This window comes from Sarcophilus harrisii, chromosome 1, assembly GCF_902635505.1.
Source record: "Sarcophilus harrisii chromosome 1, mSarHar1.11, whole genome shotgun sequence".
Taxonomy (NCBI): Eukaryota; Metazoa; Chordata; class Mammalia; order Dasyuromorphia; family Dasyuridae; genus Sarcophilus; species Sarcophilus harrisii.
The window spans coordinates 87,373,740-87,380,782 of record NC_045426.1 but is presented as its reverse complement, the minus strand read 5'-3'; the positions used below and the strand labels follow the sequence as shown (position 1 = coordinate 87,380,782).

Sequence of the window (7,043 nt, the reverse complement as noted above, 5' to 3'; positions counted from 1 at the left end):
ATAACAACAGTATCAGCATCCCTCCAGGTCTACCCAAGTTGTAATAATAATGTAACCTCCCTGTGAGGTTATTAGTACTACTATTGCTATCCTCATTTGTAGAAAACTGGGGCTGATGAATAGTTAATTTATAATGAATAATTAATTTAGTGGTTCACACACACCTTGTTAGGGCTGATTCTTGAATCCAAAACCAGCTCTCCTGGCTCTGGCTAGCATTCTTTCTAGTGTATCATAATGGACAGTGTCAGACTTGAAGCAGGAAGCTCCTAGTTACTGTTTCTGATAATTCTTAGCTATATGACCATTAGCATTTCACATAACCATCTTGAAGTCTAGTCTCTTTATCTGTAACAATGGAGATAATTATACCTCTAAGATGGCAATTCTCAAAGAGGGAAGTGAGGACCCCTGGGGTCTCGATGATCTTTTGGGGGCGGTCTGTATGATCCAAACTATTTTCATGATAGCACTAAAACATTTAAATCTCTAATATAGTAAATATGAAAAGATGTAAATAGTGGAATGCTAGAATCATCATAGACTGGCTCCTGAGTTGATTTTTAAATGTTAAATTTTCAATGTGAGCATATATGCCTCAGAAATGCTACAAATCAGGATTTGATTTATTATTTTTATTAATTATCTATTTTTAAGAAAGTGATGGAGAAAATCTCAGTAATGCAGATTACACTTGAACGTGTATTGTGAATACTTTTTGGAGAATGGGTTGTTAAATAGCTAATAGCACACTGTCAGATATAATCCCTTCAACAAAAGCTCTTTGGGAGATCTGCAATCATTTTATGAGTGTAAAGGAATCCTGAGGCCAAAAAAGTTTACACACAGTTTAGCCTGGGTGAAAAAGTATGAGGCAGAGTTGGACAGGAAGGGTGGTACCAGAATGTGAATGACTATGGATACCAGACTGAGAATTAGGAATTTGATTCAGTAGAAATGAAGAACAACAGACAAAATCCAGGACATTCACCCTACAGATTTGCGATGACATCATTATATGCAAAGCATTTTGTACGGTTCAGAGTGCTATGAGATGTCAGTTATTATTATATCACAAGGGGAGAACTTTTAAATGTCAATGAAGAGACCTTCCCAGATCTCTGGAATTCCCACCAAGTGGCCTATTCATAAGACCAATCTTGATCAAAAATAAATAATAAATGTGAGTGCTATATTGATTAAAAAGTATAGCATGATTGGTGGCTCATTTCTAAAATGAGATGATGAGGGAAAAAAAGTTTAAATAAATAATTTACAAAATAATAACAAATTGAGGCAGTGGAGCTAGTTTTGTTTTCTTCTACACCTCTGATCCTGGGATCCTGAAATCTCTGCTCTGACAAATAACTAACAGTGGGATGCAATTCCTACTCTTTCTCTCTATGCCTTAGGGAATTTTCTAGGATTGAGCTATTTAATTGAGTTGTTTTCAGTCCAAATTTTTATTATCATGTTGGCATTTTCTTGGGAAAGATATTGGTTGGCCTTTCCATCTCCAATTCATTTTACAGATGAGGAAACTGAGGCAAATGGGGTGAAGTGACATGCCCAGGGTCACAGAGCTAATGAGTGTCTGAGGCCAGATTTTTAACTCAGAAAGAAAGAGCTTTGCAAACCTCAAAGAACTATAGAAATGAGAATTATGTTTAAAGTAAAGACACCATTTGGGGAAGGGGAGAAGTTATCCTGTCTTTAAAATTTAAGTCTTTATAAATAGTTACACTTTCATAGGTACTATGTTATCTGGGTAAATATTTGTGAAGTTTGCAGGTCCATTCAAGGTCTTGATTCTGTTTCCCAATTCTCACTAAACTGGAGAGGCAAAGGCAAAGGGTCATGTATGGTCAATCTATGAGATGTAAATATTTTTGTACTCTTTTAGAGAGGAGAAAATTGAGAGGCAAAAAGGCAAAAAAGCAAAAAGCTTTGAGGCTCAGAGAGGGGATCATTGTGGGTATGGAATGGTAAATGGGGGATCTGGAGGAGGCAGATAAAAACAAGAGCCTTGGGCCAGTCAATTCAACTTAGCAAAAATTTATGTACTAGAGGGATGTAAGAGTAACACACTTGTATGTCATTGTTCTCAATGTTAACCCTTCCATGAGGCATGAATGCTTTCTTTTTCTCTGGGCTGGCTCATCATCTCATATTAGGCATTCTGATGGGTAAGATATAGTATCTCAGAGTTATTTTAATTTGTAATTTTCTAATTAGTAGTGATTGAGAGCATTTTGTCATATGACTATTGATAGTTTTGATATGTTCATGTGAAAACTGCTTGTTTACATCCTTTATCCAATTATCTTTTGGGAAATGCCTCTTATTTTATAAATTTATCTCACTTCCCCACATATTGAGAAATGAGGCCTTTATCAAAAAAAAGTTGTTGTGAAAAAATTCCTAGTAATTTTCTACATTTGGTTGCAGAATCTCCAAAGCCCTTCTCTCACAGAACTAGATTCCCTTCTCCTCCATGTAGAGAGACAGCATCAGAGACCCTCTGAGTGTTTGCCAGTCCTATCACAGCAATAACTCTAGAAACTACCTGTTCCTGGAAGAGAAAAAAGAGAAGTAAATCATTAGAAGAAAATTTAAATGAATATAATACAATGAATGTGTGGCAGGGATCGAAATCAAGGCTATATCATCTAAATAGGGAAGTTTACACTTTCATTTGCTTAGATGGAGAATCTGTGATTTCTCAGCATGAGTATTCTGGCTAGCATTGCAGATCCCTATTCAGTCATCATTTATTTATTAAGCACTGTCAAGAACTGATATAAATCAAACTCATGAGTGGAGAAATAAAGCATCTTTAATCAAGATAACAGGGTGACAAACCTGCCATCCTGTGGGATGGTCTACCAGAAGACACACAGGAAAAGGTACTTATACTTTTAGGAAACAGAAGGAAGGGGATCACATTAGGTAGCAAGAACTGGTCATGAGATGCTAGCTGCCCTCAGCAATCTGAGCAAAGAAACCACATTCATTCTACTTAATTTACCCTTCGTGAACTAACTTGCCATAATCTTAAAAAACAAGTGGGAACTCTGGGTGTGGTTCACCTAAATCTAAGAGAGTTAATATCTTAAAAAGGCATTACTAAAATTCTAACATTACTAGGATCATGAAGAGGGATTGAAAGGTAATACTACATTTCATTTTATCAGCTTTTAGCATTATATTAACAATTTTTCTGACATTCTCCCCTTGAGAAGGGAAAGTCTTCTCAATGGATCGTTAACTGGTATGACACTCAATAGTATAGAGGAAAGGAGAGAGAAATTGAACAACATATTGACAGGAGCTTGTTAAGGACAACCTCCAACAAGTAAGTACATGTTTCACAAAACAGAGGTACCCAGGGAAGAAGTGAAAAGAGAAGGGTCACATCCTTTATTGTCCATATTATTAATTCATCAAATCTTAAGGCTTAGACATCTCATAAAGCTGCCTGGTTTCTGAGAAATTCTTCTAATGCAGTCCTCTGGAAAGCTCTCCTCTTAAGAGTTCTGGAATAGGCACAATTTCAGAGCAACTTCTACACTTTACAATACATCAGCTCATATAGGTCTTTCCAGGTTTTTATTTTTTAAATCATCCTGCCTGTCATTTCTTATAGCACAATAGTAATTCATTACAATCATTTACCACATCTTGATCAGTCATTCCTCTATTGATGGCGCATCCCTTTGATTTCCAATTCTTAGCCATCAACAAAATAGAGCTGCTATATTTGCACTCTTTCTGTTGTTGTTTGCTTGCATTTTTCTTTTTCTTCCCAGGTTATTTTTACCTTTCTAAATACGATTTTTCTTGTGCAACAAGAGAACTGTACAAATATGTACACATATATTGTATTTAACATATATTTTAACATGTATAGAACTGCTTGCTATCTAGGGGAAGGGGAGGAGAAAGGAGGGGGAAAATTGGAACAGAAGTATTTGCAAGGTTAATGTTGAAAAATTACCCATGCATGTGTTTTGTCAATCAAAAGATATAAATTTTTTTTAAAAGAGCTGATATAAATATTTTTGGTATGAATAGATCCTTCCCCCGCCCCCCTTTTATTTTGAATGTCTTTAGGATGTAGACTGCCAAATTCCAATAATCATAGCTCTAGGTGAATTCAATTAGTCAAGATTACTTATTATTGATAACAAATATTAACCATATCCTCAGATTTAAAACAATAAGAGATTCATTATTTACTTTTAAAAAATTCCAATTTATCTTGCCCTGGTTAGATATATTTGCTATGAGAGGATGAAGCAGGGATGTAAATAAAACACATCAATACTGCTTTTAAAAGCCTATACCCAAAATTCAGAATGATTATAAACAGCTAAATATATGGAACATGATGGGTAGATTTCTTATATGGGAAAATGAATGAAAAGGGTCCAAACTTAGCCTTCCCAAGGTTGCCCTCTCAACTTTATTCACAGGGACAGATAGATATCCACTAACTTTAGGTTATTACTCCCGCTGAGCTGCTGGCATTTTTCCTGAAGTGCTCATTTAGGACTGGACCAAGGACACAACAAATAGGAATGAAACTCAAAAAGAATTTTCATGGTTCCCACATTTAAATGGAGCATTGCTACTGCTTAGTCTTCATATCAAACACTTCACTTCTCTATAAAATTATGCTCAATGAATAACTGAGTTCCCCTTTAATGTGATATTTGTTTCTTTATAGTAGTTAATGCACTTTGCCTGATCAAATTATTTTCTCCTTTGGATTTTGTAGTTTACTTTCCCATATGGCAGCCACCTCCCCTCCTGCCTCAGCTACATTGACTCACTTTGGAAACACCAGCATCTATGACTACAACTACCTTGACAATTTCCTGCATACAGTCTGTAGGAAGGAGGCCATCTTGTCCTTTGGCCAAGTGTTCCTGCCTACCTCCTATTCCCTAGTGTTTATCCTGAGTGTGGGGAGAAACCTTTTCTTCCTCACTGTTCTCTACCCTGCCCATAAAAGACAGGTTACTGAAGTATACTTGTTGAACCTGATTGTTTCTAACCTCTTCTTCGTGCTGACCTTGTCTTTCTGGGGGGTTTCTGCAGCCTGACATTGGGTCTTTGGGGAAGGTCTCTGTAAAACCATCTGCATCCTTTACACTGCCAGCTTCCATAGCAGCATTTTCTTTCTTGGCTGCATGAGCCTGGAGAAGAATCTGGATGTTGTCCATACTCAGACCCACCATCACCTGTGGACCCCAGCAAAGAGCTGGCTCCTTTCAGGTGGGGTATAGACAGTGGTCCTGGTGCTTTCAATCCCTGACCTGGCCTTTGCTCAAGTGCAAGAAGGTCCTGGAGCTGTGCTGTTGTTACCTGGACTTTAAAGATAATGGACTTGCGTGGAAGGTGCTTCTTCATTTTAAGCAAAATATTCTGGGAATTATCCTCCCACTTTTTCCATGGTCTTTTTCTACCCCCAAATAGGGTGCGTTCTCACAATCCTAAAATCTCGGGGCAGGGGTGGAGCCCTGTGGGCAGCTACAGCACTAGTGATAGTCTTTTTTACACTGTGGTGTCCCTATAACATCACCCTGTTGCTGCATTCACTGCAAGACTTACAGGTCCTCCAGGGCTGTGAGGTCAGCAAGTGTCTGGACTATGCCTGTCATCTCAGACAATGTGAGAGGTGTGTAGTGGTATCTCAGAGTTGTCTTAATTTGCATTTCTCTGATCAGTAGTGATTTAGAGCACTTTTGATGATTAGAAATAATTTTAATTTCTTCATCTGAAAATTGTCTGTTCATATCCTTTGACCATTTATCAATTGGAGAATGGGTTGAATTTTATAAATTTAAGTTAATTCTTTATATATTTTAGAACTGAGGCCTTTATCAGAACCCTTAAATGTAGAAATGTTTTCCCAATTTATTGCTTCCCTTCTTATCTTGTCTGCATTTGTTTTGTTTCTACAAAAACTTTTAAACTTAATAATCAAAATTATCTATTTGGTGCTTAATTATGAGTTGTAGCTTTTTGATATTTAAAGTGTTTCTTTCTGGCTGCTTGCAATATCTTGGTGTGATAGTTCTGAACTTTAGCCACGATATTCCTTGGGATTTTAATTTTGGGGTCTCTTTTAGGAGGTTATCTGTGAATTCTTTCAATGGCTATTTTACCTTCTGGTTCTAAGATATCAGGACAGTTTTCCTTTATGATTTCCTGTGAGATAATGTCTATGTTCTTTTTTTCATCATGGCTTTCAAGAAGTTCAATAATCCTTAGATTGTCTTTCCTAGATCTATTTTCCAAGTCAGCTATTTTTCCTATGAGGTATTTCATATTTTCTTCTATTTTTTCTTTTCTTTTTTTTTTTTTGTTTTTGTTTGACTAATTCTTGAAGTCTTATTGAGTCATTCACTTCTATTTGTTCAATTCTAATTTTTAGCGTATTATTTTCTTCAGTTACTTTTTTAAAAGCTCCTTTTGTATTTGTTCAATTGAATTGTTTTATTCATTGCATTTTTTTCCATTTCATAAATTTTGTTTTTCAATGAATTGGTATCTTTTTCATATCTATTTTGTAAGGCATTATATGTTTTTTCAAATTTCATCAAATCTATTTTGTAGAGCGTTATATACTTTTAACATCCCATCTTAAAAAGATCTTATTTTCTTTTCCCATTTTTCTTCTAACTCACTTTTAAGATTCTTTATGCAATCTTCCAAGAAAGCCTTGTGAAATGGAGACCAGTTCATATCTCCCTTTGGGGCTTCACCTGGAGTTGAATTGCCTTTAGGAACTTCAGGATTTGAGATCTGTTCTTTTTCTTTATAAAAGCTTTCTATGGTGAGAGTTCTTCTTCTTCTTCTTCTTCTTCTTTTTTTTACTTATTTTTTAAAAGACTTTTGGGTCTGCTCTTTATGAAAAGGAGTGACAGCTGCTTTAGTTTGCTCTATTCATTTGGGAATTTCAGGTGGGAGAAGTCATCATAGGCTAGGGGAAAAAAGAATCGAGGGTATTTGGGGCAGAAAAAGGTTACAACATC

At 36.0% G+C, this 7,043-nt stretch overlaps 1 pseudogene; it reads left to right on the top strand.

Moving 5' to 3' along the window:
* Window positions 1–4,064: 4,064 nt before the first annotated feature.
* Window positions 4,065–5,705, top strand: LOC100918870 (annotated as a pseudogene).
* Window positions 5,706–7,043: the final 1,338 nt, after the last annotated feature.